This window comes from Pristis pectinata, chromosome 12, assembly GCF_009764475.1.
Source record: "Pristis pectinata isolate sPriPec2 chromosome 12, sPriPec2.1.pri, whole genome shotgun sequence".
NCBI lineage: Eukaryota > Metazoa > Chordata > Chondrichthyes > Rhinopristiformes > Pristidae > Pristis > Pristis pectinata.
Genome location: NC_067416.1, coordinates 8,311,813 through 8,338,361, shown reverse-complemented (window position 1 = coordinate 8,338,361; position 26,549 = coordinate 8,311,813). Strand labels below are relative to the sequence as shown.

The 26,549-nt window shown below is 44.4% G+C and overlaps 1 protein-coding gene across 3 annotated transcripts in view; it reads right to left on the bottom strand.

Moving 5' to 3' along the window:
• The window catches only part of lzts2a (leucine zipper, putative tumor suppressor 2a), a 179,659-nt gene extending 173,701 nt beyond the window's left edge, over positions 1–5,958 (bottom strand). The window contains exons 1-2 of one of the 3 annotated variants that reach the window (XM_052027694.1): positions 5,843–5,954; positions 5,384–5,496 (exon numbers count right to left, since the gene is read on the bottom strand). The gene's annotated coding sequence lies outside the window, so the exon portion shown is untranslated. Of the gene's footprint in view, positions 1–5,383; positions 5,589–5,842 lie in introns of all 3 variants that reach the window. The other 2 variants (XM_052027693.1, XM_052027695.1) reach the window with 2 other exon arrangements.
• Between the last annotated feature and the right edge of the window lie 20,591 nt (positions 5,959–26,549).

The following is a 26,549-nucleotide window of genomic DNA, read 5'->3' as shown; positions in this document are numbered from 1 at the left end:
TGACATACAGCACTGCCCAGCTCCAGAACAGGAAATCACCATCAGTGTGGTGTCACTTATACAGAATATTAGACAAGAGAAAAGCTGTGTGTGCCTGCCATCTGCTTGTGTTCTTGGGGTTATTAAAGGAAGGCAATGAGGGCAGCTGTAATCCAGCAAGAGTCAAATCAATATTAATGATCAAGTAGTCAAACATGTATCATTAAGTACAAGCAAAACACACAAAAACAACCGATAAAAGGTTCAGTGAAAAAAGTTTGCATTATAATCCTATTTCCATAAAATAACGATCTTTTATTTTCTAATGCACAGCCAACACCCCCACCATACCCAGGCACATACAATGCATGGTAATTCACGGTTCAGATGTGAAGATAATTAGGTGATGAGCAAGGCCATGAAGAAGGGTCCTGACCCGAATATCACCATCTCTTACCTGCATCTACCTATCACTGCCTTGTGCCCACCCCGCCTCCCCTCTTTTGTCCACCTATCACTGCTCTGCTTTTCCCTCCTATACATTGGGCTTCCCCTTTCCCTATCTTCAGTCCTGAAGAAGGGTCCTGACCCGAAACGTTGACCGCCTGCTTTTCTCCACGGCTGCTGCCTGGCCTGTTGAGTTCCTCCAGCATCATCGTGTTTTTCATCTAGATTCCAGCATCTGCAGTCCTTTGTTTCTCTAGGAAGGCCCTTCAGTTCTGATTTAACAAGACATCTCAATGGACCCAGACTAAAGTAAAGTTTTTTAGCTCTGCAGACTGGAAGAGTTCCCATGGATAGAGAGAGCAATGGACACCACACATAACTTACTAACTATGACAAAGCAGGAGGCCTTTGTCCCATTGGATCCATGCCAGCTCCCCACAGAGCAATCCCATCAGTCCCATTCCCCTCCTGAAGGGTCTCGACCCGAAACGTTGACTGTTTATTTCCCTCCATAGATACTGCCTGACCTGCTGAGTTCCCCCAGCATTCTGTGTGTGTTGCTTCAGATTCCAGCATCCGCAGAATCTCTTGTGTCTCCATTCCCCCTCTCAGTGCAGACATTGTGGGCTGAAGGGCTGCTTCTGTGCTTCACTGTCCTCCTCTCTCCCCATGACCCATTCTCTCTCACACGCCCATTAACTTTCCCTTTGATTCTTTTTGACACTTGCTACATCGTAGCCAATTAACCAACCAGCACATCTTTGGGACGTGGACAGACACCGAAACACACAGGGATCATGGTCACAGAGAATATGCCAACTCCAGACAGGCAGCCGGGGTCAGGATCGAACTTGGGTCCCTGGCACTGAGAAGCAGCAGTGCTAACTGCTGTGCCATGTGTATCAGCTGTGATAACCCCTTCAGCTTTTAGGCAGGAAAAGGCTTTCACAGTGGCATCATAGAGATTCACAACACACAAGCAGGCCCTTCAGCCCATCAGGTCTGTGTTGACCATCAAACACTCTCTCTCTTATGCTAACCCTATAGTAATTGCATTGTACTCCTATCAGCTCCCCTGAGATTCTACCACTCATCCACACACTAGGGGCAATTTACAGTGGGCAAATAATCTACCAACCCATGCATTTTTATCTCGTATTATTAAAGCCCGTGTAATGTCAGTCACCTTACGGTTAGCATAACACTATTACAGCGCCAGCAACCCAGATTCAATTCCAGCCGCTGTCTGTAAGGACTTTGTATGTTCTCGCCGTGTCTGCATGGGTTTCCTCCGGGTGCTCCGGTTTCCTCCCACATTCTAAAGACATACAGGTTAGGAAGTTGTGGGCGTGCTATGTTGGCGCCGGAAGCATGGTGACACTTATGCCCCCAGAACACTCTACGCAAAAAGATGCATTTCACTGTGTGTTTCGATGTACATGTGACTAATAAAGAAATCTTATCTTATATCAAGGCCTCTTTCCAAGAAAGTTGCCCTTATGCCTTCATCACGTGACACCCTGTCTCACACATCCTTATGACAAGGAATTCCAATAACTATATGTGCATCTTTTTTGCCAGAGGGCCTGTTTCTGTGTTGTATGACTCTATCTTGGGCTTCACTCCCCAGCAAGCCTTCTATAATCAGCAGAAGGCAATGGGCTGTAAAGTGGGCAATAATTATACGGGAATTGGTATAGATCAGGCGAGAGATTCACTGGTCTTGTTTTATATACTTAGAATAATCCAATGGAAGCCCTCTACACAGCTCAGGGAGAGCCTTAAGTACCCTTGGAATCAACGTGGTGCCCTACCCAAGATCCCAAAGAGGAAAGGCACGATGATTCCCAAGGAGGGTGCCAACAGAGCCAAGCATTGCCATAGCAACTACATACTTCCTGCAGGCTGCTCCAGAGACTTGGCTGTCAAAGGGTTTCTCACAGAGAGCCTCCATGCAATTGGCGATGTTGGGAAGGCAGGCAGGTGCAGGACTGGTCCGTCCCACTCTCGTGGGGTTCATCGGGGGGGGGGGGGGGGGGGGGGGGGGGGGGGGGGGGTGGAGGGCAGTCCAAGAGTCAAGAAACTGGCTCAGATTAATCACAGGTCTTGGGACACAACTTTCACCCCTCGGCACAAGCAGAAGTGCTACCATAAACAGTGACTAGAACATAACCAGATTGTGTCATCTTCTGGATTATCCTCCATTCACCTTCCCAATTACAACGCCAACATTTTTCTTTGAATAAAGAACAAAATCTTTGCCATGTTCCAATGATTTCTCCCTTGCCTGGTTGATTACAGCGATACCCAAGAGATGAATCCCTAATTACTGGAGATTCCAAGACACTCCTGCAGGGATGGTAGCCCTTGGGTAATGGCTGCAAGTTACATTGGTCAATACATAGTAGGAGGAAAGCAGTTTTTTCTACAATTTCAGTAAGGAAAAGAGCTTGCAATTCTGTAATAACTCACTATATTTATCTAATGTACAACCTCCCTGCATTTAATGCTTCCTTTATGGCTCCCCTGAGTACAGAAGATTAAGAGTGAAATATTTAGATATTTTATGGTTATTGAAGCATTTGAGAGGGTTCATGGACAGAAAGTATTGCCAACAAAGGGGAAGTTCAGACCTAGGGTTCAATTCAGTTCAATCTTCAATTCAGAAGAGTGTTCTGGTCACAGGAGTGACCTGAAGAGACATTTCTTCACACAAATTGGAAAAATAAGAACTTTAGAAGCAGGAGGAGACTATTTCATCCATCAGGCCTACACTAAAACAGCTGTCAAGGTTGTGGGAGGGGCAGCTGAAAAGTCCAAACCAGATCCAGCTTTCTGTTATGTGGGGGTGTAAGGGATACAGAGCAACAACAGGTAAAAGGGAGCTCAGCTTCAGATCAGCTGAAAGGCAGGGAAGTCCTCAGGAGATTCTCCTGTCACACTCAAGTTTGTGATGTACATCATTCAGGAACTCTGCAGAAGTTCAGAATATCTGCACGCTCTCTATTTGCCTGCGCATGAACTCAGCCAGTGTTAACTTCACAGATTTCATAGCTTTTAAAAGGTATGTGGCTTCACCTTAACAAAATAATCTGTGATGCATGCCTGCATGAGAAAGGACTCACATTAGTAAGACCATCATATCTCTCAAAAACATCCTATAGTGCTTCAGATATAATTAATTACTGTCATTATGTAAGCAAATGTGGCAGCTGCTGTATACTACACAGGTTGATGGTACTTCGTGTAAGGCAGCGACACAAACACCCTTTCCTCATGGGGACACAAGCCATCTCCAGACTATTAATTGTGGACTACTAGGGATGGTGTTTTCAGTACAGAACGGTGCCCTTCCCTTGGACGTCTCCTACCGTGAGCAAATAGCAAGCTTTACTCCACCCCATACTGACTGGGGTTTTAATAATCTCGATTACCGGACCATTCTGGGATCCAGTCAACAGCAGCCATGATCAGTGTCCAAGACCCCAGCCTCCGAAATATCCCCCAAGCAACGATGCCATCGATGATCAGTTCATTTTTTATTTTGGAACACTGTAAGAAGTGCCTCTCTTTTGAATAGTGCTGGGAAATTTTCGACATCAGCCACACCACCAGACCAGGCAACTTAGTTTAATGAAATGCAGCTTTCAAAAATACAGCACTCCCTCAGTACTGCTGTATGTCAACAAGACGACAAAATATATTTGATCCACACCCATTACTCCTGAACATGATAAGGCTGCAATATAACATCAAATATTAACAAACACCTCCCAATCTGCAAATCTTGCTCGCTAATAACCTTCAGCTGACAATTGCTACACCTCTTAATAAACATTTGCAGCCTTAAAGCCCACTTTAAGTATGGCTCCAACTTGTTGGTAAGTAGGACATGGTGCATTACATACTAACACGTTCTTGTGGCTACAAAACTCCTTATCTTTTGGGAACATGGAAAAGTTCTCACTTGATGTGAAACACAACTCAGAAATATAAACCAAATGGTCCCTCCCAGCCACCACACTACCTCTGGGACTGCAGATTACCACAAACGGTGCCAAACAGCCCATTAATAACCCCCTCCAGTTTACTTTAGGCTTTCATTCTCTCTACCAACAGTTAGTGCCAGAAGACAGAAAACATAGCGACCAGCAAAAGAAAATATTTGGAAGCTGGATTCTTCTGCCAAAGCCCCACAGCCTCATTCAGCCACAACTAACCCAGAATATATGTTTTTTTAAACAAAGCAAAGTGAATTCCATTCAAGTTCTGGTGTTTTCTTCCCGAGGCGGTGACACACACCCCTTTCCCCATCGGGACAGGGGAATAGACAAGAGCCAACGCCATCCTACTAATCGTGGACTACCAGGTACCAATCTCATGGGTCATTCCCTTGGAGATCAATAGGGCACAGCAAATGAACAGCCACAAGCTGTTCTCCACCCTACACACTGACGGGGTTTTTAACAATCCTGGTCGCCGGCCCGTTGTGGGATCTTATCAAGGGCAGTCTTGCTTCCCCTATCCCAGGCCTTAACCACTAACATCTCCTCCTCATATTCCTCTATCTCTTCTTTAAGACATTCTTTACGTCTATCTCCCTGATCAATGTTCCACTTGTTTTAACATCTAAAGTGATTAATATTTTTTAAGCCTAAAATCTAAAGTGACTCAGTATTATATTTTTTAATCTGGATAGCACTCTCCAGGGGCGCCTCGGACGTTCTGCCTTACATACAAGTTGTCGGCTGAGTGTGTGCAACACACAGTATGAATATATCTGACTAATGAACATGATTTGCTAAAACAACTGTTCTTTCCTAGCTAATACCTAAATATTTATAGCACTTTTTGGGGAAAAAAACACACAACTAAAACCCTGGAGAGAGAAATATTTTTCTTAAAGCAACACAAACAGAACCGACCCACAAACACTCCCCACCCGACACACACTCACCGTCGACTGAGTTCACTTCTCGCCGGCTGTAATATAACAAGTGGTTGGATCCGGGTTCCCGACGCCCGCCCGCTCCCAGCCCCTGCGATCGGTCTCCCCGGCGAGTAATCCAACTGGAGGACGAAAAACAGGGAGTCTGCGCCTGGCAAAAGTTGTCACATCGCAGTCAAGAGTGAGTTGCTGCCGGGCGCCGTCTCTCCAGCCTCTGGAACAGAGAGGCAGCGGTGGGGAGAGAAGGGCGAGCAATAGAAGGAGAGGGGACCCTAAAGGGGGTGATGTGACTAACCACAGTTTCTCAGGAAACCTGTCGCCTCACGCTACAACCGTGGGCGAACATTGTGACTCTCAAGAAACTCCTCCCCACTAAAAGATTCCTGTATTTTCTCCCTCAGACTTTGCGTTAAATTTATTAACTCTGGGACTCAGGACACGGGGAGGTTAGGGATTAGTGAAACTGACCTGTAATTAACCCATCGATCAGCGTGGCGGTCAACTTCAGCCAAAACCAAGGTGAAAAGGAGGGATAGTTTGAAAAAATATATAAGGTTGTTTTTTTTTCCCTGGCTCTCCCTGACCAGGAACCCTCCCAGTAGCCCTTCCGGATTCCCAGAGTCTGACAGCGAGGTGTTGAAGTCGAAAACTGAACGATTTTCTCCTCCTACCGGCCACATGTTGTGCGTGGCGCAAATCTCAAAGCAATTGTTTGTCGTGCTTCGGGGTTGAGAGGGGTTGGTCTTTATATTGGGGATCCCGGGAGTTAGAAGATGGCATTGCATCTTTTAGAGTTCGAACAAGCAGGCACCCAGATGTGAAAGACGACAGCCTCCATTTGTATAGCGCCTGTCACATCCCGCGGCGCTTTGCCTCTTCGAACAAAAATTGACACGGAGGCACATTGGGTGACACGAGGAAAAACACTTCTCCCAGAGAGTGGCGAACCTGTGGAATTCTCAACCACAGAAGGCAGTTGAAACCAAAAATTATATTCGGGAAGAAACTGGGTATTTTTCTTAATGTTGGTGGGATCATTGGATATGGGGAGAAGGCTGCAACAGAGGACGGATTTTGAATAAGATTTCTTTATTAGTCACATGTACATCGAAACACACAGTGAAATGCATCTTTTGCGTAGAGTGTTCTGGGGGCAGCCCGCAAGTGTCGTCACGCTTCTGGTGCCAAAATAGCACGCCCACAACTTCCTAACCCGTACGTCTTTGGAATGTGGGAGGAAACTGGAGCACCCGGAGGAAACCCACGCAGACACCGGGAGAACGTACGAACTCCTTACAGGCAGTGGCGGGAATTAAACCTGGGTCGCTGGCTCTGTACTAGCGTTACACTAACCGCTACACTACTGTGCCAGTATGATGATGTTCATTGATGATGTTCAATAGGCTCGTAGGGCCCACTGGCCTCCTGCTACTTTCTATAAGGGGATACACGACAAATAACTTAGGGTTGATTTAAGGAGACAGGAGAGACTACAGATGCTGGAATCTGGAGCAATCACGGTCTTCAGGATCAGAAGAATCAGAATCAGGTTTATTATCACTGACTTATACGTCATGAAATTTGTTGTCTTGCAGCAACGGTACAGTGCAAAGACATAAAATTACTATAAATTGAAAAACAAATAGTACAAAAAAGAAGGAATAATGAAGTAGTGTTCATGGGTTTGTGGACTGTTCAGAAATCTGATGGCGGAGGGGAAGCTGTTCCTGAATCGCTGAGCGTGAGCATATGTAGAACATAGAACAATACAGCACAGAACAGGCCCTTAGCTATTCCCTCCTACCTACAGAATCCCCATATCCCTCCATTTTCCTCTCATTCATGTGCCCATCCAAGCCCCTCTTAAAAGCCCCCAATGAATTTGCCTCCACCACCCTATCAGGCAACACATTCCAGGCATCCACCACTCTCAGTAAAAAAAACATACCCCTCACGTCTGTTCTGAACCTACCTCCTCTCACCTTAAATGCATGCCCTCTGGTATTGGATCTCTCAATAATGGGGAAAAAGGTATTGCTTGTCCACCCTATCTATGCCCCTCATAATTTTATACACTTCTGACAGATCACCCCTCAGCCTCCACCACCCCAGACAAAAGAGCCCAAGTTTGTCCAGCCTCTCCTGATAGCACATGCCCTCTAATCCAGGCAGCATCCTGGTAAACCTCCTCTGCACCCTCTCTAAAGCCTCGACATCCTTCCCATAGTGAGGTGATCAGAATTGCATACAATACTCTAAATGCGGCCTAACCAGAGTTCTATAGAGATACATCATAACTTCTTGACTCCTGTACTCAATACCCCTATTAATAAGTGCAAGCATTCCATAAGCCTTCTTTACCACCCTATCTACCTGTGTAGCCACTTTCAATGAGTCATGGACTTGCACCCCAAGGTCTCTCTGCTCTTCAATACTGTTAAGGGTCTTGCCCTTAAGAGTGTACTGCCTCTTGACATTAGTGTGGGTCTTCAGGCTCCTGTATCTCCTCCCCGATGGTAATATTACATCATTCAACATTATTAATATTGTCAAGACTGTTACTACATCACCCCAAGCCTTTCATTTAATACACTTGTGTATTCTTTCACACATCAAGCTATTTCCATGATAATGTTAATACATCATTCGACTTTTATGTCACTTATGACATCAACATACAATGTGACAGGGGCCATCATTACATCATTCCAGTACATTATATTGTGCCACTAAGTTTCAGATACTTTCCTATGCAAATGGATCCTTGAATTCCTCATCAGCAGACCTCAATCAGTGAGGACTGGTAACAGCATCTCCTCCTCGCTGACCATCAACACAGGTGCACCTCACGGCTGCGTGCTTAGCCGCCTGCTCTGCTGTCTATACACACATGACTGTGTTACTAAGCACAGTTCCAAAACCATATACAAATTTGCCGATCATACCACTGTTGTTGGACAAATCATGGGTGGTGATGAGTCAGTGTACAGCAGCGAGATAGGACACCTGGTGCCGCAACAACAACTTCTCGCTCAATGCCAGTAAAACTAAGGAACTGATCATTGACTGCAGGAAGAGGAAGGAGGGCCATCACGCACCAGTCTACGTTGGTGGATCAGCGGTGGAGAAGGTCAGCAGCTTTAAATTCCTGGGCGTTAACATATCAGATGACCTGTCCTGGGCCCTGCACATAAATGCAATCACAAGGGAGGTGCACCGGCATGTCTACTTTCTTAGAAGGTTGAGGAGGTTCGGCTTGTTACCTAACACTCTCACAAGCCTCTACTGATACACTGTTGAAAGTATCCTGACTGGTCAGGTACGGCAATTCAAATGCGCAGGAATATAAGGAGCTGCAGAGAGTTGTGGACTCAACCCAATACATCACGGGCACATCCCTCCCCATCATCAGTAGCATCTACATGAGATGCTGTCTCCAGAAGGCAACATCTATCATCAAAGATCCCCACCATCTGGGCTATGCCATCTTCACAGCTACCATTGGGCAGGAAGTACAGAAGCCTGAAGTCCCACACCACCAGGTTCAAGAACAGCTACTTCCCTTCATCCATTCAGTGCTTGAACCCTAATTACTACATCAATATAGTAAAACTATAACCACTTTGCTCTACAATGATCTTTGTTTATTTGTTGGTTCTAATTGTGTTCTTTCTTGTGCAATTCTTGTATAATTTTTGCTTAATTTATGTTCTTCTGAATGTTGTGTCTCTAATACCATGTGCCTGTGATGCTGCTATAAGTTTTTCATTGCACCTGTGCACACATGTGCTTATGCATGTGACAATAAACTCAACTTGACTTGATTATAACAAAACATTACTCCGGTGAGAGAGTCAACAAGCCAGATTCATTTGGCTACAGCATTATTTTACATTCTGATTCTGCTGAATAATTGTTTCTATATAAAATGTAGCTCACATTTTTTCCACACCTTAAAGGTTTTCCATAACTTACAATCATTAATCATTGCCTTAATCATAATTAAGGTAAACCCTTTCCTGGTCTTCTGCAGAGTTAATCACACCAGGAGGAGCCAGCTCCATTGTGTGCCTGATCTCCAGGCTCTGCTCTCACTCTCCCACAATCCTCAGCTACATCCCTTTACTGGAGAATTAAACATTAATCTGGGGCTCTTATTCCTTTTTGCAGCTTTGCTGATTTACCTCCCCTGCTGCAAGACATTTTGGGCAGATACAACCAGAAAGAGTGAGTGGTTCCTGTGTATGTGCACACTCCTTTCCAAGAGAAAAGAAGAGATGACAGGTCATCAAAAGTGAGAAAAAACACACACATCCACATGCACACACTTGCATGCACACCTGCAGTTTAAGTACACACACACAGCTTAAGCACACAGAAACACAATTTAAACTGCATACAAATGCCTTGCTTAAGCACACACACACACCCAATTTAAACACACAAACACATCTTAAATTACACACAAATACCCTGCTTAAAACACACACACAATTTAAGCACAGGTTAAACACACATACATTACATTCAAACACAGATTAAATATGCAGACGGCTTAAATTTATACACACACACACCTTAAATGCACACATCTGCACACACACATACAGCTTAAATATGCACACATTGCTTAAACACACACAGCTAAGCACAGTTTAAATGTACCTACACACAATTTACACACATATATGCATACAGAGACAGCCAGACACACACGTGTTTCATACGCACAAACACATGCACACATACATACAAGTACACACAGACACATGCCCACACACACAGACTTATGCAGACATATGCACACACACAGACGCATGCATGCATACATACACACACAGAGACACGTGCAGACAAGTGCTACACACACAAGTACACAGCTGAGAGGAGTCATTGTCTCTCGGTGGGGGCAGCTGCTCCAATCTGCTGAGCTCCAGACTCCTGCCTGCAGGAACGCTCCCCTCCGGAAACTGTTTAAATAGAGGATGAGCTGATTATTCCAATAGCCAGTTAATTATAAGGTACAGCCCATGTTGAATTATTTATTTGAACTCAGTCATTCCAGTGGCTGTTATAACTCTGGGTTTATTAAAGAGGATTAAATGTGGTTTGGTAATTGGGGGAGGGGACTCCACCGGAATCCACTTGATGTTCAGTGACACTAAGGTTGGGGTGGTGAATGGTGGAGGACGAAATTGTCAGTGCTTGTTGTGATACAATGCCACCACTGAATTATTCATTCTACTTGCTATTTTGTACTCAAAGATGCACAGAAGTCCTGACCCTTGCTTCACATGAAATGCTATAATAGGCAATAACTTTATTTGCCCAACTTCCCCCTCCTTGTGATCACTGATTTCAGGTGTCACAGGTGAGATCAGTGATCACAAGGAGGGGCAGAAACTGTGGGTGCTGGTGAAGACAAGATTAACATAGGATTGGTAATGGGTTTATTATTGTCACATGTACCGAGGTACAGTGAAAAACTTTGTTTTGCATGCCATCCATACAGATCATTTCATCACGTCGATACATTGAGGTCATACAAAGGAAAAGCAATAACAGAATGAAGAATAAAGTGTTACAGTTACAGAGAAAGTGCAATGCAGGCAGACAATAAAGTGCCTGGGTATAACAAGGTAGATTGTGAGGTCAAGAGTCCATCTTATCGTACAAGAGGTCCATTCAATAGTCTTGTAACAGCAGGATAGAAGCTGTCCTTGAGCCTGGTGGTTTGTGCTTTCATGCTTTTGTACCTTCTGCCCGATAGGAGAATGTCTGGGGTGGGTGGGGTCTTTGATTATGTTGGCTCCTATACCTAGGCAGCGAGAAGGGTAGACAGAGTCCATCGAGGGGAGACTGGTTTCCGTGATGCGCTGAGTTGTGTCATGTATGAAGCCTTCCAAAGTATAACAGATCATCCTTTGATTTCTTTCTCCCATCCTTTGAGGAGATGCATTGAAGCATTGTACAAACAGCAACCTGTTGTGTGCAGCTGTGTCCTCAGTCACCAAGGTCTTAACATCTGGAATTCCATTCATAAATCTCTCTGTGTCTCCACCTCTTCTCCCCCCTCAGAGATCCATCTCTTTAACTAAACTAGAGAAATAAAGGACTGCAGATGCCAGAATCTAGATGAAAAAACAACAAGATGTTGGAGGAACTCAGCAGGCCAGGCAGCATCCGTGGAGAAGAACAGACAGTCAACGTTTCGGGTCAGGACCCTTCTTCAGGACTGAAGATAGGGAAAGGGGAAGCCCAATGTATAGGGGGGAAAAGCAGAGCAGTGATAGGTGGACAAAAGAGGGGAGGCGGGGTGGGCACAAGGCAGTGATAGGTAGATGCAGGTAAGAGATGGTGATAGGCAGGTGCGGGGAGGAGGTGAGAACAGATTCACCGGGGGATGGGTCAAAGGAAAGGAGAGAGGCATACCATGGGGGGAGGGGAAGAGGGGAGGAGGGGAAAAGGTGAGAAAAAATGGTGAGGAGAACAAAGAAAGAGAGTCCAGGAAAAGGAAGAAAAGAAGAGGCAAGGTGTTGGGGGGGGGGGGGTTGGTTTACTTAAAGTGGGTGAACGATGTTCAACTGTTAACTGTTATCTGATGTTTAACTAAGCCATTGGCCATCTGGTGGATGCCACACTGTAGGAAACATGTGATAGTGCTGGAGAGGCTACAAAGGTGATGCACCAAGATGATGGCTGGAATGGAGAGTTTCAGCTATAAAGGGAGATTGGATAGACTGGTTTTGTTTTTTCCTGGAGCAGTTGAACAAGGCATTGAAGCAAAGGAGGTTGAGGGGTGGCCTGATTGAGGTATGTAATATTTAGTGGGTGATAAATAGGGTAAATGGTAAGAATCTTTTTTTCATGGTGGGGGTGTCTAAAACAAATAGATCAGCTGAGAGGTAAGAGGTTTAGAGGCAATCTGAGGGGTAAATACTTTCACACAGAGAGTGATTGGAATCACTCTCTGAGGAAATGGAAGAGGGAGGGATGCTCACAACATTGAAGAAGCGTCCAGACAAGCATTTAAATTGCCAAGGCAGAAAAAACTAAGGACCCTATGTGAGTAAATGAGACTAGAATAGATAGGTAGAACGGTCAGCGTTGTTATGGTGGGCCGAAGGGCCTGTACCACACTGTCACTCTAACAGTACCACACTGTCACTCTATCTTAAAGAGTAAGTCAAAGTCGGGTTTATTGTCATCTGCACAAGTACGTGTGCGCACAGGTGCGATGAAAATCTTACTTGCAGCAGCATCACAGGCATGTAGCGTCAGATAAGCAGCATTCACAAGAAAAAAATAAATTAAACATAAATTATACATAATTTTTTACAAGAAAGAACACAATTCACACAAAAAAAAAGTCCATTGTCGTACAAAGTGATCAAAGTGGTCATAATGTTGTTATACTGAGGTAGTAATTAGGGTTCAAGAACTGAGTGGTTGAAGGGAAGTAGCTGTTCCTGAACATGGTGGTGTGGGACTTCAAGCTTCTGTACCTCCTGCCCGATGGTAGCTGCGAGAAGATGGCATGGCCCGGATGGTGGGCATCTTTGATGATGGATGTTGCCTTCTTGAGGCAGCGCCTCCTATAGACTCTACCAATGGTGGGCAGGGGTGTGCCCATGATGTATTGGGCTGAGTCCACTACTCTCTGTCTCAATATCTTTGTTTACCTGGCTCAGAGTCCATGTTTTATTCTGAAGACACTCCCGTGAAGTGCCAGGCGATGCTCTTGCTACTTTTAAGGTGCTATACTGTATAAAAACAAGTTGCTGTTGTTACAATCTGCTGGAGGAACTCAGTGGGTTGAGCAGAATCTGTGGCTGGACAGGAGTTGTCAACATTTCGGGTGACACCCTGCAATGGGTCTGATGCAAGGTCTCGACCCAAAACGTGGGCAACTCCTTTCCCTCCCACTGATGCTGCTCGACCCACTGAGTCCCTCCAGCAGATTGTTTGTTGCTCCAAATTGCTGCATCTGCAGTCTTTTGTGTCTCCGTTGTCATTGTGACCTATGGCTGACTGATTTCACTTGGATGGGGACTTTCAACTGGGGCATCTACACCTTGAGAGGTGGTAATCCAGCATGAGGCAGCACATCCAGGGGTAAGGAGAGGAGGAAATACATACGGAGAAGGTTTGAAGAAAGCTTGTGTTTAGATAGCACAGTTCACAATCTCAGGACATCCCACTGCACTTTGCAGTCAACGAAGTCCCCTCAATGTGCAGGTGTAATGTAGGTACAGCAAGATCCCGCAAACGACCAGAATGCGGAGTCTCAGAGTCATTGGCCATATTCCAAGTGGGGATAGACAGATTTGAGGATTATGAGTTGGGAGTCAAGGGTTAAGGTAAACAGGCAGGAAGGTGGAGATGAGGCCTAGATTAAACCTGCCAAAATCCCAGTGAATAGAGGAGCAGGCGCAAGAGACCATATGGCCCATTCCAGCTCTTGTTTCTTATGCCATAATAATCTATGATCTCCTTATAGGTCCAGGTACGAGTATTGGCTGGGACGTTGGGTAAACCTCCCAGCTGTGCTTCAAAACAATGCCACAAAGTCAAAGTCAAATCCGAGTTTATTGTCACATGCACAAGTACCTGTATGCACAGGTGCAATGAACAACTTACTTGCAGCAGCATCACAGGCACATAGCATCAGATAAGCAGCATTCACAAGAAAAACATAAACAATTTTTACAAGAAAGAACACAATTACAACAAAAAAACAAAGTCCATTTTAGTTCAAAGTGATCAAAGTGGTCATAGCGTTGCTATACTGAGGCAGTGATTACGGTTGTGCTGGTTGGTTCAAGAACAGAATGGTTGAAGGGAAGTAGCTGTTCTTGAACCTGGTGGTGTGGGACTTCAGGTTTCTGTACCTTCTGCCCAATGGTAGCTGGGAGAAGGTGGCATGGCCCGGATGGTGGGGATTGTGACAATAATAAACCAATTACCAGGTTATAGGTTGGGAGTCTGTGTGAGCAACTGCAGTGCATTTTGCAGATGGTAGACACGGCAGCCACTATGCACCGGTGGTGGAGGGAATGAATATTTAAGGTGGTTGATGGGTGCCAGTCAGGTGGACTGCTTTGTCCTGGATGTTCCATCTTCTTCAGCCCTTTGTCACTTCCACCTATCACCTCCCAGCTTCTGACATCATCCCCACTCCCCCCTCCCTCCCCTGACCTGCACCATTTTATACTGCCTATCTCCCCTTTTCTCTCCAGTCCTGATGAAGGGTTTCAACCTGAAACTTTGACTGTCCATTTCCCTCCACAGATGCTGCCTGACCCGCTGAGTTCCTCCTGCTTTTTGTGTGTTGCTCCATATTTCCAGCATCTGCAGTCTCCTGTGTCTCCCCTTTGTCCTGGATAGTGTCGAGCTTCTTAAATATCATTAGAGCAGCACCCTTCCAGGCAAGTGAAGAGTATTCCATCACACTCAAGATCTGTTCCTTTTTCAGGGACTCTGAAAAATTTATGAGAAATGCTGCACAATTATTTCATGTATTTCCTTTAAGGAGCCACAGAGTTTCAGTTGGCTAAATCCGTTCCCTGTTCAACTTATTCCTGAATCGGTTGGAGTGTCGCAGAGCAGTGGGTTTTGAATACACAAAAGTGACCTGAAGCTGATGAACAGACAATTGGAAGAAAGACAGTACTTGCTTAAAATGAAATGCATGGAGAATATTGGATAGTCAGCAGTGGGGAATGAAGGCAAAGCTTGTCAAAAGAATTTAGCCCCGCGTCTCAAAGCTTCAAATGCTTTTATGCCACAGCAGAGGCACTTCCTGCAGCTTTGTGACTGTCTCTCCCTCAGACTGTGTGCATTCAGATATTTTTGAATTTAACCCTTGTTTGTCTGGCAGTGCAGGACAGCAGACACTCACTTGTCCTGCTGTGGATGTCCTTTGAACACTATTTTGGTTAGACCTCCTGTGTCGCTGAAATTGGAGATGGAACCTCTTTCCAATCAGTTTGAGATCTTGCTTTGTAAATGATTAAAAATCATCAGTGGAGGTAATTTTAGTACAAAAATATAATCTTGCATTTATGAAGTGCCATTCACAATCCCAGGATATTGCAACATGCTTTTTTGCCAATCACAATCTGTTGGAGTGCAGGCATTACTATAACACAAGAAATGGCAATAGCCAATTTGCACAGAGCAAGCTTCCACAAATGCGATAACACCCAGGTAATTGGTTTTATAGTGATTTCAGCTGAGAGATGAATTGGAGACCAGAGAGACGATTTATTTTCCTGGAGAGAGCAGATAGGGGCTCAGCTTAAAATCTCAAACACAGTGTTAGAGAAGCAGCCCGGCAGCCGTTGGAGCAGCAGTTCCCTTTCAGGTACGGTGAGTGTATTTAAAAAGCTTAATAAGTGGAGGGCAACTGAAGGGTTAAACAGAGTGTTGCGTGCTTGATTATTGGGAGTGTGTACTTGAGGTAATTGGCAGGGACAAATATAAGGAGGAGTAACTGAAGCAGAGTGGCCAGTGTGTCAGGGTAAGAGTGGAGCTTTGAGGAGCAGAGGCTGAGGAAGAGCTTGCTCCCAGAGAGGTCAGGCTGGTAAGTTCCTTTAATTTAACTAACTTAGGAGTAGGTAGTTATGGCAGCAGCTAGGGTGGTTGTGTGCTCTGTATGCAGTATGTGGGAAGTCAGGGACAACACACTTGTCCCTGATGACTACACCTGTAAAAGGTGCATTCAGCTGCAGCTCCTGACAAACTGAGGTAGGGAGCTGGAGCTAGATGAACTCTGGATCATTTGTAAGGCAGAAATAGACAGGAGTTTCAGGGAGATAGTCACCACTAAAAGTCAGGAGGCAGGTAGCTGGGTGACTTCCAGGGAAGGGGTATAGACTGAAAGAGCAGAACACCCCTTGGCTGTTCCCATCAACAATAAGTATACTGTTTTGGATACTGCTGGTGGGGATGACCTACCAGGGACAAGTTGCAGTGGTTGTGTGTCTCCCACTGAGATGGGACCCTTGGCTCTGAAAGGAAGGAGGGAATAGAAGAGAGCAGTAGTGATGGGGATTTGATAGTTAGGGGGACAGACAGGAGGTTCTGTGGGAGAGATTGAGAATTCTGGATGGTCTGTTGCCTCCCTGGTGCCAGGGTCTGTGATATCTTGGATTGAGTTCTTGATATTCTCAGGAGGGAGGGTGAGCAGCCAGTTGTCGTGGTCCATGTAGGGACCAATGATGTGGAAAGGAAAGAGGAGGAGGTCCTGCAAAGAGTTTAGAGAATTAGGTGCAAAGTTGAAGGACAGGACCTCCAAGGTTGTAGTCTCAGGATTGCTACCTGTGCCATGAGCTAGTGAGGCTAGAAATAGGAGGATCATGCAGCTAAATACATGGCTAAGGAGATGGTGCAGGAGGGAGGACTTCATGTTTCTAGGCAATTGGGCTTCCTTCCAGTGATGGTGGGACCTGTTCCAACAGGATGGTTTGCACCTGAACTGGAGGGGGACTAACATTCTTGTGGGTAGATTTGCTAGTGCTGCTCTGGGGGGTTTAAACTAGATTTGCAGGGTGAGGGGAACCAGAGCGTTAGAGCAGATAGTGAGGTGGAGGAGGAAAAAAGTCATGCGAGGACTGCAGGTATCGACAGAAATCAAAGGTTTGTACATGATAGAAATGTTCTCGGGTGCATCTATTTCAATGCAAGGAGTATTGTAGGTGAGGCAAATGAGTTTAGGGTGTGGATTGGCACATGGGATTATGGCATCATTGCTATTAGTGAGACTTGGATGCAGGAGGGGCAGGACTGGCAGCTTAATGTTCTGGGGTTCTGTTGTTTCAGATGTAATAGAGGGGGAGGGATGAAAAGGGGAGGAGTGGCATTACTAGTCAGGGGAAAATATCACAGCTGTGTGTAGACAGGACAGCCCAGAGGGTTTGTATACAGACTCCATATGGGTGGAGCTGAGGCACAGGAAAGGTATGGCCACACTAATAGGGTTGTATTATAGACTGCCCAATAGTCAGAGAGAATTGGAGGAACAAATCTGTAGGGAGACAGCAGACCGATGGAAGAAACAAAGTTGTAATAGTAGGGGATTTTAACTTTCCACATTGACTGGCCCTCCCACACTGTGAAAGGGCTGGATGGCTTGGAATTTGTCAAATGTGTTCAGGAAAGTTTCCTAAATCAATATATAGAGGTACCAATGGGAGAGAATGCAATACTTGATCTCCTATTAGGGAACCAGGCAGGTCAGGTGACAGAAGTATGTGTAGGTGAGCATTTTGGGTCCAGTGACCATAATGTCATTAGTTTCAAGTTAATTATGGATAAGGATAGGTCTGGTTCTTGAGTTGAGGTTCTAAATTAGAGAAAAGCCAATTTTGTGGAAATGAGAAAGGATCTAGGAAGAGTGGATTGGGATAAGTTGTGTTCTGGCAAGGATGTGCTCAGTAAGTGGAAGGCCTTCAACTGCAAAATTTTGAGTGCAGAGTTTGTATGTTCCTGTCAGGATTAAAGGCAAAGCTAACAAGCATAGGGAACCTTGGTTTTCAAGGGATTTTGGCGATCTGGTTAAGAAAGGTGTATAGCAGGTATAGGCAACTGGGAACAAATGAGGTACTTGAAGACTATAGAAAATGTAAGAAAATACTAAAAAGGAAATCAGGAAGGCAAAGAGAAGACATGAGGCTGCTTTGGCAGATAATGTGAAGGTAAACACAAAGGGTTTCTACAGGTATATGAAGAGTAAAAGGATAGTAAGGGACAAAATTGGTCCCCCTAGAAGATCAGAGTGGTCATCTATGTGTGGAGCCTCAGGAGATGGGGGGGGGGGGGGGGGGGGAGAGATCTTAAATAGCTTTTTTGCATCAGTATTTACTCAGGAAACTGGCATAGTGGATATGGAAGGAAGGGAAACAAATAATAGTATCATGGAACATATAGAGATTAGAGGAGGAGGAGCTGGCTGCCTTGTAGCAAATAAAGGTAGATAAATCCCCCAGGCCTGACAAGATATTTCCTCAGATGTTGAGAGAGACGTGTAGAAATTACAGGGGCCCTGGCAGATGTATTTAAAATGCCCTTAGCCATGGGTGCAGTACTGGAGGGTAGCTCGTGTTCTGTTTAAAAAAGGATCTAAAAGTAAACCCTGTAATGTCAGGCCAGTGAGCCTGACATCAGTAGTGGGTAAATTATTGGAAGGTGTTCTGAGAGATCGGATATACAACTATTTGGACAGCCAAGGGCTGATTAAGGATAGCCAGCATGGCTTTGTGCGTGGTAGATCGTGTTTAACAAATCTTGTAGAGTTTCTTGGAGGTTACCAAGAAAGTAGATGAAGGAAAGGCTGTGGATGTTGTCTACATGGACTTTATAAGGCCTTTGGCAAGGTCCCACATGAGAGGTTAGTTCAGAAGGTTCACTCACTAGGTATCCATTGGAAAGGTTGTAAATGAGATTTGAAATTCTCTGAGAGAAGACAGTGGTAGTAGATGATTGTTTCTCAGACTGGAGGCCTGTGACTAGTGGTGTGTCTCAGGGATCAGTGTTGGTGCTGTTGTTGTCTATATCAATGATCCAGATAATGTGGTAAATTGGATCAGCAAGTTTGCTGATGACACTAAGATTGGAGGCGTAGTGGACAGCGAGGAAGACTTTCAAAGCTTGCAGAGGGATCTGAACCAACTGGAAGAATGGGCCAGAAAATGGCAGATGGAATTTAATGCAGACAAGTGAGGTGTTGCATTTTGCAAGGACAAATCAAGGTAGGACATAGTGACTGGTAGGGCACTGAGGAGTGTAGAGGAACAAAGATCTGGGAGTTCAGATACATAATTCCCTGAAAGTGGCATCACAGGTAGACAGGATTGTAAAGAAGGCTTTTGGCATCCTGGCATTCATAAATCAAAGTATGAGTATAGGAGCTGGGATGTTATGGTGAGGTTGTATAAGACATTGGTGAGGCCAAATTTGGAGAATTGTGTGCAGTTCTGGTCACCTAACTATAGAAGGATATTTGTAAGATTGAAAGAGTGCAGAGGAGATTTACTAGAATGTTGCCAGGTCTTCAGGAGTTGAGTTACAGGGAAAGACTGAACAGGTTAGGACTTTATTCCTTGGACCGCAGAAGAATGAGGGGGGATTTGATAGAGGTTTACAAAATTGAGGGGTATAGACAATTAATGCAAGTAGGCTTTCTCTCCTAAATTAGGAGAGAAATATGAGAGGACATGGCTTTGGGGTGAAAGGGGAAAGGTTTAGGGGGAACTTCTTCACTCAGTGGTGTGGGTATGGAACAGGCTATCATCTGATGTAGTAAATGCAGGCTCACTCTTGGGTTTTAAGAATAAATTGGATAGATACATGGATGGGAGAGGTCCGGAGGGTTATGGACTGGGTGCTGGTAAATAGGACTAGCAGAATAACATTTTGGCACAGACTAGAGGGCTGACTGGCCTGTTTTGTGTTGTAGTGTTCTATGGAATATCTTGCAATAGTTCACACAACATAGATCCAAGAAGATGTTTACATTTACTTGAACAACCTTTTGTGATTAAGGAATTAAAGTGCTCTCAAAGATCAGACACTCCTGCCCATCTCCTCCCCTCATCCATCTTTTATTCCATGGTCCACTGCTCTCGCCTACTAGATTCCTTCTTCAGCCCTTTGCCTCTTCTACCCATCACCTCAACTTATTACATCTTCTCCCCCTTCCCCCATCCATGTCCCTTCCTCCTCTCACCTGGACTTGCCTATCCCCTGCCTGCATGTACTCCTCCCCCTCCCCCCACCTTATTCTGGCTTCTGCCCTCTTCCTTTCCAGTTGGGTCTCAGCCTGAAACGTTGACTGTTTATTTCCCTCCATAGGTGCTGCCTGACCTGCTGAGTTCCTCCAGCACTCTGTGTATTGCTCCAGATTCCAGCATCTGCAGAATTTCTTGTCTTCATCTAAAGACACTTGCGAACTTTGCCTTTCATTTCACTGCTTTAACAACAAATCCACAAGAAGTTGAGGTGAGCATGTACATATGAGCGTGACTATTGCATTCTCTCTGACAGTGTTGGTTACTGGTTTTCATCTGCTTTTCAGAAATGCAATTCTTCATATTGGGATTCCCATGTAAGCTAGAACATAGAACATAGAACATAGAACATAGAACATAGAACATAGAACATAGAACATAGAACATAGAACATAGAACATAGAACATAGAACATAGAACATGCCCTTTGGCCCATGATGTTTGTGCCAACCATGATGCCAATCCAAACTAATCCCATCTGCCTGTACTTCCATTCTCTGCCTGTCTAAATGCCTCTTAAATGCTGTTATCATATCTGCTTCCATCATCTCCCCTGGCAATGCATTCCAGGAACCCACCACTCTGGTTTTTAAAATAAAAACTTGCCTCATAACTTCTTTAAACTTTCCCCCTCACCTTAAAGCTATGTCCTCTGGTATTTGACATTTCTCTGCTGGGAAAAAGACTGACTGTCTACCCTATCTATGCCTCCTATAATTTTATAAACTTCTATCAGGTCTCCCCTCAGCCTCTGATGCTCCAGAGAAAACTATCCAGGTTTGTCCAACTTCTCCTGAAGAGGTGTATAGAGAGATAGGCAGGTGGTGGTTAAGGGTCTTTGTTCAATTTAGTGAAGTTGACCAAGAAAATGGAGAGAGGATAAGAATTTCCTAAACATAATTAATATTAGAAAAGAAAATAAAACAAGGGGGATTTTCTCGATTCTGCATTTCAGAGCAGGGAATCACTGGGGTACGGTGTATGTTTAGTGTTGGCGAGTGAAGGGGGTGTATTCCAAAATGGCACCTGTATCTGAGTGTAAGGGAGCATTCCAATAATACTTTTTCCCCCATATCCAGAGCATCCACATCTAATATGCCTATGGGCACAGGAAAACCTTCGTGTTCACCAGTAATTTGGTATAAGCAAGCATTTAACACAAGAGAATTTCAATTAAATTTAGCAAAATCAGCTCTGCAGTGATGAAAATGATTAATCTATTAATTAGTTAAGTGATCTCATTATGGAAGTAATTCCTTCCATAGTAAATAATTAATATGATCATTGTACTGGGGGGTCTAAATTTGCAGACCATTTTGTGATTAGCTAAGTACAACTGATTATACAGATGAATGATTTCTCATGCATTCTACAAGGGATAATGAAGGCAGTGTGGCGTAAATGCTAGCGTTTTGGATGCAGTGCAGGGGTTGAGAGAACAGGGCTTCACTTGCACATATCTTTGGTGCCAGATCAAGCTGATAACATGAACAGCACAGAAGCAGGCCACTTGGCCCAATTAATTGATGCTAAGATAAGATCTTGATTAGTCACATGTACTTCAAAACAGTGAATTACATCTTTTTGTGTAGTTTTCTGGGGGCAGCCCACAAGTGTTGCCATGCTTCCAGTGCCAACATAGTATGCCCACAACTTCCTAACCTCCACATCTTTGGAATGTGGGAGGAAACCAGAGCACCCAGAGGAAACCCATGCAGACATGGAGAACATACAAACTCCTTACAGACAGTGGCTGGATTTGAACCCAGGTCAGTAGTGCTGTACTATGCTAACTACTACACTACCTCCACTCAACCCAAGTCCCAAACCTTCCCCCAACTCTACAAGCCTAACCCACTATTCCCTCTTCACCTGATCATACATCTGTTTCCACCACTCCCTGTGGAAACCAGTTCCACATTCTCACCTCCGAGTTCCCCATTTGATTTCTTATTGACTGTTTTGCTCTTCTGTTTTTAAAAACATCTATGAAAACTTTCATAATTTTAAGGGGTTCTATTACACCATGAGGGGGGGAGAAAAAGACCAGCTTTCTTCATCCTTTTCTGATAGAGGTATCTTTATTTCTGGTACCATCCTTGTAAACTTCATTTTTTGTGCTCTTTTAACAATCTATCTACCTGTTTCTATAATAGAGGAACCAGAACATTGCTGTACCCTAAGTGCAGCCTAATCAAGGTTTGATTTAAATCTGCCAAAACCTTTCTACGTTCACCATCCCTTTGCCTCCACGGATGCTGAGCCCATGAACACTCCCTTATTATTCCTTTTTTGCACTATTTATTTATTTTTGTAATTTATTGATTTTATTTTTACACTGTACTGCCGCTGCAAAGCAACAAATTTCACTTCATATGTCAGTGATAATAAATCCAATTCTGATTCTGTTCAACCCACTGAGTTCCTCCAGCAGTTTTTTTTGATCCTGGTTCCTGCGCATGCAGTCTCTTGTGTCTCTAACCTGGAAGCGGAAGGCATGGGGTTGTCTTGCCCATTCTAATAGATAACTCTGACAAAGTGTCAGAACAAGGATAATGAGTGAATGGCTGACCTCTCCAATGTTAGCTTTTATGACACTTTATATTCTATTAAATTTTTTCATATCCTGATTGATTGCAAGCAGTTAGTGGCAGTGCTGGATCTGTACCACTGTTTATAGATCTGGGCTGACCTGAATTCTCTGGCTTAACAAATGCTTACCGCAATCAGGAAAAGACAAAGCAGGGTTGTTATAAACTATTCCTGACCTTGCCCAATCCTTTGGATTACTAGGACTGGGTTTGGATATTCTGTTAATGAACCACCTGGCATTAATCCCTGAATTGGCTAGATCAGGGGATGGAGATGCATTTTGTTGTGAATCTCCAGGTCTTGCTGCTTGATGCTACCTGCAAAGAACTATGAAATGTCTGCAGCAGGGAAATGAGCCATTTCCATACCTGGGGAATTTCTGGTGATTTATGGGAATGAGCAGGTTAGGAATTCCAAGTTACTTGAACCCCAGCCTCTTTGCCTGTCCCTAAACAATTCCTTCAGGATGGAGGCTCCAATTGGTGAGGCAAAGAAAGAGGAGCCCACAAAGATTTAGCCATCTGTCTGGCCCGGACTTTCCCTTCTCCCACCACTAAGTGCAGTCAGGCCTGAGTTGGACAGGAACCCCTCACCTCTCACTGCCTTGGGAAAGCAGCCAACATAATCAAAGACCCCTCCCACCCTGGTCATTCTCTCTTCTCCCCTCTCCCATCAGACAGAAGATGCAAAGGCTTGAGAACATGTACTACCAAGGACAGCTTCTCTCCCACTGTTATAAGACTCCTGAATGGACCTCCTGTATGATAAAGATGAACTCTTACTCCCTCAGTCTACTTCATGGCCTTTGTACCTTAACTGTCTACCTGCACTGCATTTGCTCTGTAACTGTAACACTATATTCTGCATTCAGTTGTTTTTCCTTTTGTACTACCTTGATGCACTTATGTATGGCATAATCTGCCTGGATGGCATGCAAAACAAAGCTTTTCACTGTGACTATAATAAACCAATTATTCTGTATGCTTCTTAAAAGCTCCCTCTACTTTAGGAGATGATCAGCCTTTGGGTCCAAACCAGCTACAAAATTTACTGTCCTTCAGAAAAGGCCTTTGGAGCTTTAAGAGCTCCATCCATGCATTCCACCTTTTGGGATGGCTGGTGATCATGTCTCTACAGCAGTTATATTTTCTTTGCTTCCTCGCTACACAAAGTAATTGGAGTTATTCTGGGCTTGGCCTCCAGGCCGGGGAACAGTTCTTAACAAATTGCTGTCTTCTGCTTAGATGAGATTAAACTGGGGCACATCTGCTGAGTGTATAAAGTGCCCTGGGCTTTGTGGGTCCTGGCATGTGTGGTAGGTAATGCTCACTAAAACTGCACATTATGCTCTGTTTGGTTTAACATAACCAAAGTTTGCAAACAAAACACTTGTACATTGTGACCCAAGGCTCAACATAATGGAGATTACAATGACTATCCAATTCAATGGGCAATAGCTTGGTCAAACAGCAATTGAACCACACACTCAAATCTCAAAAGGTTTGCTACTTACATTGTTGCTGATACAGTATATTTAAGCATGGATTGCCTCTAGAATGTCTAATAGTGTGCAATGCTGAGCTCTTGACTCTCAGTATTCAAAGCCATGAACTTGAAACTCTAGAGCTGCCTGCAACTAAAGTCTTTTCCACTTAAGAATGGATGTTTTCTTTATCACTGGCCTAATGACAGTAATCTTTCAAATCTGAGGGGTGTAAGAGTGTAAAAGGAAATCAAAGACTTTGAACATTAATCTACCAGGTCTTCATAAATTAACCTCCTCTCCATATGGCCTATCTAATGGGAGGTTGCAGGGGAACAGCTAGATTGCTTGTCATTTTCAAAAGGGCTCATTATCTTGGACCAAAACATTGGCTCCATGCCAAATGTCATTTGGTTTCACCTTTGTGTGCCGAAGGGATAATAAAGGTGTTGCCTGAATGCAAGTTGTTAACTTTGTCATGGGGGAGGGTGAAGTGGAGGGAGCCTATGGCTAAAGGGATCCTGTTCCCAGTGGTTGTGTGTGGAAGGAGAACAGTTGGGGGGGGGAAAAAACAGGATGAGTAACAGAACAGCAAGTTAAAGAACACAGTAAGATCTGACTGACACAACTCAATCTTTCCTTAATTATCCACCTGATGGTAATTCTGAGTGCCTCTGGATCTGCCAATCATTTATTTGGAAGAACATTTTCATTGAAACATTAGTTTATCATCAAATGTCCAGGTTTTACTGGTGATTGTCAATCAATGGGTTAGTGACAGACAACTCCAGTGGTGGAAAGTGTTGCAGTATTTCTCTCCCTGAAATAAGGATAGCCAATAAGTGAAACCAGAAAAATTTATAAAACCACTTACAATGTGCAATGCAAGAGATTTTCCAGACCCTGGAATCCAAAGCAACACACAAAACACTGGAGGAACTCGGCAGGGCAGGCAGCATCAATGGAGGGAAATAAACAGTCGACATTTCGGGTCTCTGCATGCTTTACTTTGGCACAAGACCCTCCAGGTACTTGGATCGGGAATCCCTCCAGTTCTGGAACTGTCCCTGTATTGTGGAGGGTCGTGGCTGTCACGTGACAGCATAGCCCACTACCTGGTTGGAAGACACACCACTGTCAATCAATGTTTGGCCCCACCCCAGCCATCAGTGCACACCGGACCATTGGTCCCTTTAAGTACATTTGTACTTGTCCTTGGGCCATTGGCCTTTGTAATCGATTAGTCCTTGCTGGCACTAAGACATTGGCCTTTGTAAATTACCTGGGCTCAGCCCTCCAGCACTATAAAGAGTGCCACGTGTGCTCGGCTCTTTCTCTTTGTCAGCTTCGAGGGTCCACCCTGCTTCACTCCAGGCTGAGTACCATGAAACTGCTCTGGAGAAATTGTTGGTGAGGTGTGCACTGTTAAAGTGTTGGGAGCATTTTAGTTAGTGTCCCTAGTAGCACAGAGCTGTGTCTGCACTGAGTCGAGGGGTGGTGGGTATTGTATTGTTTTTCCTTGATTGTTTGTGCCTAGTTCGTTGTATGTGAGTGTGATTTTTTTTTCCCCATGCTCGCTATAAACTGTGTGTGTGTGTGTGTTATTCCTGTTACCATTTTCCCATGCCTGTCTTTTGTAAATAAATCATTTACTGCCAGACTGTGTTCAGAGTCCTTGCCTTTTGAGACCCTGAATCTGTTTCACAACCATTCCTCAATTGGAATACACTCCTCCAGCATGACCTTGTATCATCTCAAGTCACCACTGCCTCTACCAGCCCTGGTCTCGATCTGAATGGGCTCTAGCCTCACTGTCTGCAACTCTTTGTGGAGGCTGGTCCCTTGATTCCTCAGTGGTAACAGTGTACCTGTCTTCTTCTGGTTGCCTCTGGTGTCTTCCTCTTTTGGCATTTCTGGTTTCCCTGTTTCATGAACATCATCTGGACAATCCTCTGATTGCACACCTGAACTGATTACTCACACTGAAGCAATCTTCATAAATTGGTAAATTAATTGGTGAATTGGTTTATTATTGTAATGTGTACTAAGGTACAGTGAAAACCTGTTCCATACAGATCATTTCATTACATCAGTGTATTGAGGTAGTACCATTACAGAATAAAATGTTACGGTGCAGTGCAGGCAGACAATAAGGTGCAAAGTCATAATAAGGTAGATTGTGAGGTTATGGGTCCATCTTATCGTACTAGGGGACTGTTCAATAGTCTTATAACAGCAGGATAGAAGCTGTCCTTGAGCTTAGTGAAGTATAATCATGTACTGGTATCATTTGCAGAACTGAATTACTTCC